We start from the raw sequence: 13,363 nt of genomic DNA, 5'->3' as shown, positions 1-13,363 counted from the left end.
ACTAGGAGACAGACTGTTTTCCAAATTAATTCACATCATTTTATATAAGCTACGTCTTTATGTAGAAAAAATGTAGCTGCTTTTTAAAAACAATGAATAGAGCTCTTGATCAGCTAGCATAACTACCTGAAGATTCCCCGGATCTGTTTCAGAACCCCAAAGATATTCCCCAACCACCTGAAGGAAAATGACTTGGATGAACTTTCCTTTGGAAATTGGGTCACGAATAGATATTTTTAGAATTTCCTGAAAAGATTTTGTACTAGTCTGTGTTCATGCTGATGATAAAGACACACCTGAGACTGGGCAATTTACAAAAGAAAGAGATTTAGTTGGACTTACAGTTCCACGTGGCTGGGGAAACCTCACAATTATGGCGGAAGGCAAGGAGGAGCAAGTTACATCTTACATGGATGGCAGCAGGCAAAGAGAGAGTGAGGAAGATGCAAAAGTGGAAACCCCTGACTGTGGGGATTATGGGATTATAATTCAAGATGAGATTTGGGTGGGGACACAGAGCCAAACCATATCAGATCTGTTCAAGATTTATTATAAGCAAAATAAAGATGTTGTATTATTTCCTATGGTTCTGATTCCTGGATCTGCACAGTTGTTGAAATTTCCCCTGTTGAGAGAGTAGCAGAATCTCAATAACAAAATAAAACCAGCTACCAGTATCATTTACTGAGTATCTTCTGTATGTAGATACTGTGTGCAACTCTTTGCATGTGTTATAATATTACTTTAACCTTCACACAATAATATAGGCTATTATTGTCCCCATTCTAATAATGAGAAAACTGAAACTCAGGTTTACCTGAATATCCATAACTAATAAGTGGCAGAAACAGGATTTGAGCCCAGATCTCTTTACCAGCTTTTAACCACTACACACTGTTGTCTGTGAAGGAAATTTGAGTCTCCATGTATTAGCATTTGAGATCACTAAACTCTTTCTTTTTCCTGGCATTTCTGACAAAAATTGCCCATGGGTCATGATACTTCGGACTTTGATTCTGGCTTAAATGAGTTGTTTTGCTTTTTTAAAAACACATTTTTTTGGTCAAAAAAACTCCAAAGCTAGAATAGCTTATATTTTTATAGCAGAATTTTTGTACCTTAATTTCTACCTATAGATTTTTATCTAATAATTAGTTTTAAATATATTCGTGCATAACGAGACTAGAGTCATTTTCCAGTTATTACTGAAGTTTGAGGAGATTCATTTGGTTCTTAAAAGAGCTTACTCACCTTGATAATGGCTTTGCAGTCCTCTACACTTAGTATGCCCATGTACTGAAATTAAAAATTACTTATAATGTTGGGACTTGGCTTGTTATCTCTAGAGTTGCATTGTTCCATACCATAACCACCAGTTACATGTGACTATTTTTGGAGTTAACTAAATTTAAATCACTTTACATTAAAAATTCACTTCCTCAAGAACACTAGGCATCTTTCAAATGCTCAGTAGCCACATGTGGCTACTGTTTTGTTAGTGCAAATTATGGAACACTCTGTAATCACAGCAAGTTCTCTTGGGCTGTACTTCTCTAGAGTGTACATTTTTCATGCCTCTATCTCCTTTCCTATCTTCTGCTTCTAAAATGATAATGACTTCCTCCAAGACTGAGTTCTATATCTTCCATAATTTGATGAGACAGCTTATCTTTCCAATGATTTCCCATGATAGCTGACATGGAGGAGTCTTTGTTGGCCTAGCTGATGTTCCTGTGGTATGGGAAGCATGCTCACCCAGGCCAAGTTTATCTTACTAAAGCGGCAAGTCCATAAAGCCAGCAAGTTTTTATTTTCCAGGTTATATATTGAGCCAAGAATCTTAGGTGACTGTTATTAGAAGCATATATAGACCTTGTTTTGTTGAATTGCTTCAGAGACTACTCCCATCCCTAGTAGACTTATTATTAGTAATTTTGTTGCTATCAAACCTTACAGAAAACCTTCTACAACAGCTTTAGCCACTTTTTTTTGTTTTGTTTTGTTTTGTTTGGAGAGGGAGTCTTGCTCTGTCACCAGGCTGGAGTGCAGTGGCGCGATCTCGGCTCACTGCAACCTCTGCCTCCTGAGTTCAAGTGATTCTCATGCCTTAGCTTCCCAAGTAGCTGGGATTACAGATGTGCCCCATTATGCCCAGCTAATTTTTGTATTTTTAGTAGAGACAGGGTTTTACCATTTTGGCCAGGCTCGTCTCAAACTCCTGACCTCAGATGATCTGCCCACCTTGGCCTCCCAATGTGCTGGGATTACAGGTGTGAGCCACCACACCTGGCCAGCTTTAGCTGTCTGTAAAAACAACAACAACAACAACAATAACAACAACAGCAACAAACAGCTTTATTGAAATATGATTGACGTAGAAAAAGCTGTAAATATTTAATGTGTACAACTTGGCTGGGCGTGGTGGCTCACATCTGTAATCCCAGCACTTTGGGAGGCCGAGGAAGAAAGATCATTTGAGCCCAGGAGTTTGAGACCCACCTGGGCAACATGGTGAGACCCCATCTCTACAAAAACTTATTTAAAAATTAACCAGGCATGGTGGTGCATGCCTGTAGTCCCAGCTTCTCGAGAGGCTGAGGCTGGAGGATTACTTGAGCCCAGGAATTCGAGGTTGTGAGCCATGATCGCACTACTGCACTCCAGCCTGGGTGACAGACAGTGAGACCCTGTCTCAAAAAAAAAAAAAAAAAAAATACACACACACACACACACACACACACACACACACATACAACTTGATGTTTCTTGGCTATCTTATTGACGTAGTCCACAAAAAGTTTGCCTCTTTCTATTAGTCTGTACTGTTTTGGAAGAAAAAAATGTTTTTTATAAATCTGATTCTTTTAATGTATCCTGGTTGGCTTTGGTCATTGTTAAAATAAATAGAGATGTATATTCTTCATCTTTCCATTTGCTCGTTCTTTTTTATTATTATTATTTTTTGAGACGAAGTCTTGCTCTGTCGCCCAGGCTGGAGTGCAGTGGCGCGATCTCGGCTCATTGAAAGCTCCGCCTCCCGGGTTCATGCCATTCTCTTGCCTCAGGCTCCCAAGTAGCTGGGACTACAGGCGCCCACCACCACGCCCGGCTAATTTTGTTTTTGTATTTTTAGTACAGACGGGGTTTCACCATGTTAGCCAGGATGGTCTCGATCTCCTGACCTTGTGATCCGCCCACCTTGGCCTCCCAAAGTGCTGGGATTACAGACGTGAGCCACCGTGCCCGGCCTGTTCGTTCTTAAATAATGGGGTTCACTCAGGCCTACTGGACGTGTACCAATACCGTATTTGCCTTTAGCACTCCCATGTTACCTAAGTAAACTTCTTTGGCCTATGTTCTTTGTAGTGACATTCCATAATAAGCTCCTTTAGAGAAGTTTGTTGGCTATGCTGTTTGCCAACAATATTCTATTGCTTCAGTATATACGGTACACTGAATACCTTTGCTGTGTGTAAAATAATCCTGAAAAGTTTTCCTTTTCCAAATGAGCTAAGAAGTGTGCAATACTTACTAGTGGTCAGGTTTAGACCCTCCCGAACCACTTAGAAACAGGCCACCACTTTCCTTCTCTCACAGTTGTGTAAATAATCTGATTGAGAAATAGAGCAGATCTCTGTTCAGAATGTTCTTGGTCACTGGACACCTCATAACTGAGGCTTTATATTAACCACAATCGTTCTAGTTTCAAGGATTTGAGGCCATTTCCCAAGTTCAGAAAAATCATGGTCAGTATTTGTCAAGTATTAGTCATTGTGAAGTGTAGTGATGAGGAGTGGGGACAATAAATATATTCATTTCCAATTTTGCATAACTGAAAAGTGTAAAAATAAAGAAGAAAGAGATGCTTTTCGAGTGAATTTAATACAGCTGTTTTTGCTGTTAATAATAAAACATCTTACTGAAACCAAAATTTGCTCAAAGTTTCATTAAGCGCCCTTTCGGAGCTGTGTCTCGATCGACTGCCAGAAGTTGAATAAACCAATGAGGAAACACTGTACACTACTTAAAAGTAGTAGTAAATTTTTCTTCCATATCCACTTTTGATACATCATGAAGGTCAGCAAGATGTTACTGCTGTACAAAACAGCTACATTCATGCAATATTATTTTCCATATGCCTGTTTTCTTAGTTACTATTGTTCCCATGCATTCTTCCTGACAATTTTGCTTTTACAAGTCGTGGTGGGCAGGGCATACATGTCCACTAGTCTGCTAGTTTTAGAAATGGTTTTCCTGACTTTGATTTGTTTTTATCGCATCAGGCATATTGCTGAGCAGTAAGAAAAGGGTTGAAGAAAAGAATTCTAATGAATAAAAGATGGGATTTCTTCTATATGCATTTCTGTTAGCCTTGATTCCACCGAAATTCTATTTTGATTCCTTCATTCAATAGCAATAATAATTTTTTATGACTATCACAGCTTGAAACACACATACACACACACGCGCGCGCGCACACACACACACAAACACACTCTCAAGCTGCCAGTCTGTCTTAAGGCAGTGGCAGATGCCTGATTGGCGGGCTCTGTTTATTCTGTGACCAGATTCCTTCTAAAAGAAGGAAGGCCATGTCTGCCTGAAGCCTATTGGCCAGGCCTACTCTGGACCCGCCCCTCTTTTTTTTCATGGCACACACCACAGCGAAGTCTGTGCGGAATCCTAAACCAGCCCAATTTACATCCATTCATGAATCTGTGACGTCAGCAAGCCTTTGGGCTCCTTTGCGGTGGGCTGGAGGATTTTGTGGGTGGAATCCCCCTCCCCTTTATTTTTCCAGTTCTGCAAGGCTTTTAAAATTAACCTTACATCTTTTCAAAGCAAGAAAATGGAACAGCATGTGTAGGAATTCTTCGTTGTTGTGAGTATTGCTCTCTGTTTTTCCTGTTTCATCAGCATTTATTTCACAAGGACAGAGGATGTGTTTGTGATTTGAGGTGATTAGAAAGCTGATATTATTGAGGGCAACACCGTGAGAGAGAGAGACAGAGAGACAGAGGCGGAGAGAAACCCGAAACCCCGTTACAGCTAGGAGCCTCTGAAACTGACAGCTGGTTTTCCTTTGCTTGTCTGCCTGCTAGACGTGGACATTTTTCATTTACGGTTCTGCACGTTACCTCGGATGCCTGCTTGGCTTTCCTTAAAGGGAGATTTATTTCTCTGAGAGGTGATGTGGATGGTATTAGCGGAAAAGCCCAGAACACCAGAAAGGTGCTGAGAAAAGCGGGGCCCGCAAGACAGAGCAGGTTCTATCCTGCGGGGCACTAGTCTTCCTTGCGGCCGTTCTTTCTGCGGTTCCTCACCCTTCACCTTGCCTTTGTTTCATATTGTGTAACAGTCAGTATCTTGCGATTGCAATTTGGGGAAGATGAATACTTGTTCAACCATTTTTCAAAAGCTCTTATGACGGGAGCCATAGTGGTGTATTTATATATATTCATAGCTCTTCTTTATGTCACTCTCTACACTTTATTTATAGTGTCAAAAACCTAAAAAGCTGCATTAGAGGGAAAGGGGGAATTATCCTTACACCTGAGTTTTTCAATATCCTCTAATGAAAACTAAGAAGTGGTTATGTATGTTCCACAATTATATTGCATAGAAATGCACACGAGTGTTTTCCTAAGATGAACTTATTAGCTGAAAATAGTTTATTCCACTGTGTTGGGGAAACATGGAAAAGTTCTGACATGTTCTAAGTGTGAAGCTGGTTTGATAGTTTGCTACTGCAGTTTTAACAAAAAGTTAGTATTTGTAATTGAATTTGTTTTCCAAGGGTCTGGTTTATTCTGGTGAAAGTTGTGAGAGTAAAGAAGAGGGATGTGACACTGTGACATGTTCTGCCCCTGGGGCAGCTCCTCAACCCGAATAATCTGACAGCATTTTCCAACTGCTTCACTTTGAGCAATTTATATGCCTGTCTGCAGCATGTACCCAGGTGTTCTTTTTGGTGAGAAAGCAAAATGCCTGATATTTCTTATAGTCTAGGCTGTCATGTTTACTTTGTAAAATCAATACTTAATTTTTAGATTTTTCCATTATCTTTTCTCGTGAAGCAAGACTTCTAAATTATGGCTATAATATGTTTTGAATTGTTGTTCTTAATGAATCTTCCAACTGTAAACTCATCTAATTTCAAACTTATCATACCCGAGGATGTAACATTGTCTTTTGTTTCTCATCTTGATATTACCGTCAATCGTTTTGTATTTCTGAGTACATTTGAACTTGCTGGAGTAATAGAGGGAGAACCTCTGCCTGATTCTAAATCAGATCTTTGTCCTATACTCAGACAATTGTGGTTTCATATTTTACTATTTTTTATTTGCTGTGTTTAACAAATGAGATAACATTTTAGACACAATATTTGTAAACACCTTGACTTATTTCAGCATTTTCCTTTTGTGTATACCTTCAGCGAGTTTGTTGAAAGTAGCAATTTCCAAGTAATTTTAAATTATTGAAGTCTACTAGCTCGAAAGATCAAATTCTTGGGATATTTTTTAAATGTTGTTTACATAATCCAACTCATCTTAAAAAATGTCTTTGATGCACATTTTGCCAAAAAAGAGCCTAATTTCTGTGAAAGAAATACTGTATGTACTTTGGATTTACTAAAGTAAAACTGTTCCTTTAAGGCACAGAGCAGATATAGAATCCTCCTCTCCCCCCACTCCTAGTGACTGTATTCTACATTATATTTATCTTCATGTATAGTGTACTTGTAGGGAAAAAAACAATAACTCTTAATTGTTTAATATCAAACAATAAAATCCTGTGTATCAGTGACTGTCAATAGATGGCTTTCTGTTTAAAAATTGAAGCTACTCCAGAAGTAGGAATTAATTTATTTAGTAAACAAAGTCAGTCAAACCAGAGCCATGTCCTGGGGAACTGTCAAAAGAATGGTTCCTAAGGGCCAGAGGCCACATCCACTGGTAGATGACAGAACAACCATACTTCGGATGACAAAACCGGTCAGTTTGGTTTGCACTGTGTGCCTATCCTCTTTCTATGTGCTTCAGCTGAATTAATTGCTTGGCGAGCTCAAATAATTCAAGATAACCAAGATGACCAATTCTGCCAGGTGGCAGCCTGATCTTGCAATTTTGATTAAAATAAAGAACATTCCCCAAGAACACTTTGTTGCTTAAAAAAAAATAAAAAAATAAAATTCAAAAAATACCACACCCTTGTTCTCTGCTATTATTCTGTAAGAATATGGGGGAGAAAAAAAATTGAGAAAATGCAGTCTTTGCTCTGAAGGAATCTAGAAAGTAAAATGCCAGAAATAAACTTCAGTATTAGAATTACCTTTGGAACCTTTTTCCCCTCCCTCACCCACAGCCTCCACTCACCTCTCCTCCCCTCCCCTCCTCCCTCCCTCCCTTCCTTCCTTTCCCTTTCTCTTTTCTTTTTTCCTATTTAATGGTTTTTAGTATGTTCACAGAGTTGTACAATCATCATCACAGTCAATTTTAGTACATTTTCATTATCACAAAAAGAAACCACATACCCATTAGCAGTCACTCCTCATTTCTCTTCACCCCCCAGCCCTAGGCAACCGCCAATCTGCTTTCTCTATATATAGCTTTGCTCAGTCTGGATATTTCATATAAATGAAATCATACAGTACATGCTCTTTTGTAACTAGCTTATTTCACTTAGCATAATGTTTTCAAAGTTTATCCATGTTGTAGCCTATATCAGTGCTTTTCTTTTTATTGCCAAATAATATTACAGTGCACCATATTTTACTTATCCATTCATCAGTTGATAGATATTTGGGTTTCTGCTTTTTTGACTATTAGAAATAATGTGTCTATGAACATTTGTGTACATATTTTTGTGTGAATTTGTTTTAATTTCTCTTGGGTATACACCTGGGACAGGAACTGCTGGCTCATTATGATTACTATATGTTTAACATTTTCAGGAGATGCCAAATTGTTTTCCAAAGTGGCTGCACCATTTTACGTTCCCATCAGCAACATATGAGAGTCCAGTTTCAGCACATCCTCTTCAACACTTGTTATTATCTATCTTTTTGATTAGAACCATCTTAACAAGTTTGAAGTGGGATCTCATTGTGGTTTTGGTTTATATTTCCCTAATAACTAATGATGTCAAGGATCTTTTCATGTGCTTATTGGCCATCTGTATATCTTCTTTGGAAAAATATCTATTTAGACACATTGTCCACATTAAAAATTAGATTATCTTTTATTCTTGACTTGTAAGTGTCCTTTATTTATTCTGGACACAAGCTCTTTATCAGATACATACTTTGCAAATATTTTCTCTCATTCCATAGGTTGCCTTCACTTTCTTGATAATATTGTTTGTGGTATAAAAATTTTTAATTTTGATGAAGTTTAGTGTTTATTTTCTTTTGTTTATGCTTTTGGTGTCATATCTAAGTCGGCTTTGCCTGACTCAAGGTCATAAAGATTTACTTCTATGTTTTCTTCTAAGAGTTTTATAGTTTTAACTCCACATTTAGATCTATGATTCATTTTGAGTGATTTGAGAAGGAGTTCAACTTTATTCTTTTGAATCTGGATATCCAGTTGTTTGAGTAATATTTGTTTAAAAGACTATTCGTTTCCCCATTAAATAGTCTTGACACCCTACCAGGGAACTTAAAAAAAAAATACTGATGCTATGCTCCCACCTCCAGAGATTTACATTTAATTGGTTTATGGTGGGACCCAGTGCTGATGTCTTTTTAAAAAGCTCCCCAGCTGATTCTAATGTGCAGCCAGGCTTCAAACTATTGACATGCAGGGTCTTAGAAGAGAGACAGACTTTCAGAATCAGGCGAGAAAATGAGTGAAAACAGAATTCTGTTATGAAAAGGAGGGAAGAGAGGAAAATTGAGAAGATTCATACCAGAAAGCTTGAGTTTTCTTGTTAATCACTCAAAGAGTGAGGGTATCATTGGAAGTTAATGGAATTGTTAAAGAGGAGGAGCTAACATTTATTAAGCACTTTCTACGTGTCTGTAAATTTTTTAAATTTTTTTAAACAAGGTTTCCCTCTGTTACCCAGACTGGAATATAGTGGCTTGATCACAGCTCACTGCAGCCTCAGCCTCCTGGGCTCAAGCTGTCTTCCCACCTTAGGCTCCGAGTACCTGGGACCACAGACACATGCCACTATGGCTGGCTGTTTTTTAAATTTTTTATAGAGATGAGGTCTCCCTATGTCGCCCAGACTGGTCTCAAACTCCTGTGCTCAACTGATCCTTCTGCCTTGGCCTTCCAAAATGTTGTAATTATAGACGTGAGCTGCTGTGCCCAGCCTACATGGCTATAAACCTGTTGGGAGCTTTTAGATACATTATTTTATTAAAATATAATCTTCATCCATCCTGGGCAACATGGCAAAACCCTGGGTCTACAAAAATTAGCTGCATGTGGTGGCACGCCTGTAGTCCCAGTTACTCAGGAGGCTGAGGCATGAGAATTGCTTGAACCCGGGAGGCAGAGGGTGCAGTGAGCCTTGATTGTGCCACTGCACTCCAGCCTGTGTGACAGAATAGACCCTGTCTCAAAAAATTAATTAATTAAATGTAATCTTCATGATATGAAGTAGGTAGTATTATTCCCACTGTACAGATGAGGAAAAAAAAGACTCAGATAGGTCATTGACTCAACCAAAGACACCAAGTAGTGTATGTCATATCCAATTCTCAAACCCAGCTCTGATTCCTCATTCTGTGCTCTTTCTTCTGTTTACCATGGATTGTGAACATTAAGTTTTGCCATGAACTGCTCTTGGTCCAGTCCAGCATGAGTTTAAAATCTTCTGTAGCACCGCTCTGGAATGGGCAAAGAGTAAGGTAAGTTAGATGTTAGGGGTTATATAGGGTTAAGTGTTGGCACAGCACATGCAGTGGGAGTAAGAAGGTGGAGGTAAATGAGGATTATCACATAATAACCATGGAGCCCAGACAGGCTGTACTCTCCCTAGATGTAGCCAGCAGAAAACGCCCTAAGAGGGTGGCGGTCCAATATATTGGGCATGAGAGAATGATTGAAGGGAATGATAGAAAAGATGAACTTCCAGGCGTGGTGGCTTACGCCTGTAATCCCAACACTTTGAGAGGCCAAGGCGGGCGGATCACCTGAGGTCAGGAGTTCGAGACCAGCCTGACCAACATGGAGAAACCCCATCTCTACTAAAAATACAAAAAAATTAGCCAGGCATGGTGGTGCATGCCAGTAATCCCAGCTACTTGGGAGGCTGAGACAGGAGAATCACTTGAACCCAGGAGGCAGAGGTTGCAGTGAACCGAGATTGCACCACTGCACTCCAGCCTGGGCAGCAAGAGTGAAACTCCATCTCAAAAAAAAAAAAAAAAAAAAAAAGAACCTAGTAGAATTAGCAAGTGTAAAGGTGCTGTCATCATTTTTCTATCCATTTAATCAACAATATTGATTGAGCATTTATTATGTGTCCTAAGTATTAGGTACGCAGCAGTGAATAAAACAGACAAAAATTGTTGCCCTCTTGGAACTTATTTTAATCTAATGAAAGGAGATGAACAGTAAGTAAGTAAATTATGTTTAGACAGTGATAAATGTTAAGGAGAAAAATAAAGATGGGAGGGGGAATAGAGCGTGCTGGCAGTGGGGTAAATTTAAAATGGGACTTTTTTTTTTTTTTTTTGAGACGGAGTCTCGCTGTGTCGCCCAGGCTGGAGTGCAGTGGCGCAATCTCGGCTCACTGCAAGCTCCGCCTCCCGGGTTCACGCCATTCTCCCGCCTCAGCCTCCGAGTAGCTGGGACTACAGGCGCCCGCCACCACGCCCGGCTAGTTTTTTGTATTTTTAGTAGAGACGGGGTTTCACCATGTTAGCCAGGATGGTCTCGATCTCCTGACCTCGTGATCCACCCGCCTCGGCCTCCCAAAGTGCTGGGATTACAGGCTTGAGCCACCGCGCCCGGCCTAAAATGGGACTTTTGCATTGTATTGTTTATGTGCGGATATTGATTCCTCAAGGAGATGGTGAACCATCAAACAAAGGGGTCAGTGATTGACCTAGTCAGGCACCGTGAGATGTAAAGAGAGTTTCTTCTAAGTCCTAAAAGTCAAAGTGAATATTCAGTATTAACTTTATTGTATAAGTGCCATGTTGGGGAGATTAGTGATGTTTCTGTTGGGTGGAGAACTCTTTTAACCTTGCATGCTTCTCTATTAGAATAGATCCTCATACGTAAGTGTGTGGATGCGAATGTGTGCCCTCCCATAATATCACCACGGAGAATCACTGCATAGTAAGGCATAGTTAATGGGGGGGATGTGTTCTGCTTCTCAGATGAATTGGGCAGAGAACCACCAATGTAGGCAATATTGAAAACATTTAAATTTCTTTTACTTTTGAAAACACTTTAGCCGGAGTTTCACACTCACCACCTTGAACAGAGGTTGAATTGAACCCTTGGTGTATAGTAAAGTTTTTAATAAAGAGGTTTATCATTCATCCATTTACCTGCCTTCTTTATCTAGAAGATTCTTATACTAAAATGGATAAAATCCACATGTTTTCTCTTTACCTACTGCAAGGCACGAGGATGGATGCAATGGAAAAAGAATTGGACTAAGACTGTAGAAGTCTATGTAGCAATCAGGTCATCCTTACCAGGTCATCCTTACCAGGTCATCCTTAGCAAAGCAATTACCCATTTAGCTTTTTAAAAAATTTTCCTTAGTTTTGGTTTTAACATGAGAGATGAAGAAATTGTTCTTAGTGATCTCAAATGTTCTTTTTAACGCTACCATTGTAAGATTCTTGGAACCTGGATGTTAATTAACAACATTAAATAAGCAAGTGACAATTTCTAAGGCAATCTGGTTAAAATGTACTTTTATTCCAATTCTTTCACAGTATTTTTTTGTTTTTTGTTTTCTCAAGATGGAGTTTTGCTCCTGTTGCCCAGGCTGGAGTGCAGTGGCGTGATCCCAGCTCACTGCAACCTCCGTCTCCTGGGTTCAAGCGACTCTCCTGCCACAGCCTCCTGAGTAGCTGGGATTACAGGCATGCACCACCATGCCCAGTTAATTTTTTTATTTTTTAGTGGAGACAGGTTTCACCATGTTGACCAGGCTGGTCTCGAACTCCTGACCTCACGTGATCTGCCAGCCTCGGCTGCCCAAAGTGCTGGGATTACAAGCCCAGCGCTTTCACAGTATTTTTACAGAAATTTAGCCTCCATGGCATGCTGCTACAACTGGAGAGGAGGAGAAAGTGTCAGAATTGTTTCAGATAGAGACATCTAGGTGATACATTATAGATTAAATCACCTTCAGATTTGCCCACGGACTTTCCTTATAAGCAGGAAATAGGTTCCTGATCAGTTATGACTTTACCACCTTTAGGCATGCCCATTATAAATGTCAATTGTCTTGACCATTGTTCTCTGTAGTCAAAAAAAAAAAAAAAAAAAAAAAACTTCCATTAGACTAGTGATTTGGTGATCTGGACTAATAGGGGATATGGCTACAGATAATCCAGTAACCCCAGTTTGGTTGTACGTTGTAGCCTTTTCCTGATGTGACCTTTGTTAGTGCTCCTAACAGAATTCATCCTATTGCCTCTTTCTACCCATCTCTCACTATCTCCTTTTGTCTTCCAACTTGAGCGGAAGCTAGATGAAGGATGAAGACTATATTAAATTGAAAAAATGAAGACCCACTAAATTCATAAATATTATAACCAGCCTTTGTAAAAATAAGATATTATTCTGTATGATAATTGCTAGCTTTTGAAAATTGTTCTTTTCATAATTTTCCCAATAACAAGTTGGTCGATGGATTGGTATTTAAAATTTGTAGATTTTGCCCCCCCCCCCAAAAAAAAGGTAAATTTTAAAATTACAAAACGGAAAATTCCCTTTTCATTTGTATGTTCACTTCATCAGTTTGGAATTTTTCTTACAATCTTCTTCATTTGTATAATTGTCAAGCCAAGAGGCCTGATGTCTAGTCCTAACAGCTATAATAATTTTCATATAGCATTTTCATTTAGTAACAATACATATCTGTGTAGCAGTGTGGTAAAAACATCTTGCAAAAAGCAATCATGTGTTGCAGGGCAACCCTAAGAGAATGTGCAGTAACTGTACAATTTTAATTGTTTAAAAATTTTCAGGAAAAACAATGTAGAACGTCCTGCTGACAGATGGTGATTGTCTTCAGTGTGCTAATTTGCATTGTGAATTCCTGGTCTGGGGTAATAGTAGAATTGAGCAATTCTGAGGACATTTTAGTGAAATTCTGGATTCACAAAAGGCCAGAGAAGTAAAGAATGAATTGATTCAAGGTTAAGGTAGCCAAA

At 39.1% G+C, this 13,363-nt stretch overlaps 1 protein-coding gene across 7 annotated transcripts in view; it reads left to right on the top strand.

Moving 5' to 3' along the window:
* MAP3K13 (mitogen-activated protein kinase kinase kinase 13) overlaps positions 1-13,363 on the top strand; it is a 192,384-nt gene that overhangs the window by 75,655 nt on the left and 103,366 nt on the right. For 2 of the 7 annotated variants that reach the window (XM_031663507.1, XM_031663502.1), the window contains exon 1: positions 3,181-4,882. The exons of the other annotated variants lie outside the window; for them this stretch is intronic. The gene's annotated coding sequence lies outside the window, so the exon portion shown is untranslated. Of the gene's footprint in view, positions 1-3,180; positions 4,883-13,363 lie in introns of those variants that run through there. 7 annotated transcript variants of the gene reach the window in all.

Source organism: Papio anubis, chromosome 2 (assembly GCF_008728515.1).
Source record: "Papio anubis isolate 15944 chromosome 2, Panubis1.0, whole genome shotgun sequence".
Lineage (NCBI taxonomy): Eukaryota > Metazoa > Chordata > Mammalia > Primates > Cercopithecidae > Papio > Papio anubis.
Note: the sequence above shows the minus strand (reverse complement) of the source record. Positions and strands in the feature narration are given on the sequence as shown.